We start from the raw sequence: 1,665 nt of genomic DNA on the forward strand, positions 1-1,665 counted from the left end.
ATCCTTGGATGAAAGTTGTTTCAGAATGGGCTGGAACAGAAAGAGACACAGGGCAGGGAAACCAGTTCAAAGGCTTTACCCAAGAGTAGGAACAGAAAAAGACGAATGGCGCCACGTTATGATATTATGATGAAATGCAAAACAGCATTTTGTATCTCTACAGTTTAAGAGAGAATAACAGAGAAGAAAAGGCACAAATCAAATTTGATTAAGTTTTCAAGCCCAGGAAAATGGAAGCAGGATGACATGAATGGAAAAATAAGGAAGGGGAAGGGCTGAATATTAGACAAAATTATGAAATGCTAGCAGGTCCTCCAAACAAAAAAGATCAGAAATAAGTAGAAAATTGAAGATCAGAGCTTGGGTGGAAAGAAGATACAAATTGGGGAATCATCTGAATAGAGGTGATCATTAAAAAAGGGGGAAATTGCTGCAAGAACGACCGCTTAAAGACAAAATAATCAGGAACAAGGAATGACTCTTCCAAAAATGCCAACAAATAGATAATGGAGGGAGGAAATTGACCAAAGGAATTGTCATTTAAAAAAAAAGCAAGTGTAGCAACTGAGACCAAGATTTTGAGATAAAAAAAAATCTAGAATTAAATCCCAGCTGTACTACTCATTTCTTGGGTGAACCTGCTTATTAATAAGTTATTTAACCTAATGAAGACTTGTGTCCCTGTCTAAAAAGCAAGAATAATAATACCAAATTTGCAGATGTTTATGGGGATAAGTTATACCCTAGTGAACATTCATTTAGTAAATATTAGCTGAATCTATCAAATGTCACAGAAGCCAACTGTAGAGAGAATTTGAAGAGTGAGGGATAAACAATGTTCACCAAGGGTTTCATGGGAAGAAAAACTGAAAAATAACCTTGAACTAAGTAAGTCATTCTCTCGTCCTCCTATTGACTCATTTTTCCGTATCATTCTTACTATGCCTAGTCTGATAAAATCTTATACTGTTCATTGATTATTTCAAGACTATTCTCATAAATTCCAATGAGATTAAAAACTTCTTCAAGGAAAATTCTAAATCCTATAGCTTTAGGGTACACTAACACATCCAATATTTTTCAGATGATGAATATATTTATAGATGTTCCTCAAAAACTTGCCGAATATAATGGATTTGTCTGTAAATATAATGCAATAAAAATCCACTTTGCAAACCTGTAATTCCAGGAATTTTTTTTACTATCTGAAATAATTCATGAGAAGTTTTGATAAGCAAACATTTTATTCTCACCAAAAAAAGTAATATGAGCTACACGTAACTAGGTTTACTGAAACTAACCTAGAAGTCTTCAATATGTTAACATTGATACTGAAACATCAATGATGCCAGAAGATTCCTGCCTTTCAGGGTCAAGGTGTTTGTAGAAGAAACTTCCCCCTTTCTTATGGGTGATGGCAAAGGAAAAGTAGCTAAGTGGCAGAAATTGCTGCAAAGGGTTTAGCTAGAGAACTGCCAAGCAACTTAAAACTCTTCAAAACTGAATTCTTTTTCTTAAGGGACTTAAATTCAGGAGAAGTGCTAATTTATACAAAGATACTGTGAAATCTATCATTTACGCAGAGTATAAAGGGTACAAAAGAAATCATGACTGTGCTAGAAAGTGCAATATGGGTGGGATTAATCAGGACAAACCTAAAAAACC

Source organism: Propithecus coquereli, unplaced genomic scaffold (assembly GCF_000956105.1).
Source record: "Propithecus coquereli isolate 6110/MARCELLA unplaced genomic scaffold, Pcoq_1.0 Scaffold678, whole genome shotgun sequence".
Taxonomy (NCBI): Eukaryota; Metazoa; Chordata; class Mammalia; order Primates; family Indriidae; genus Propithecus; species Propithecus coquereli.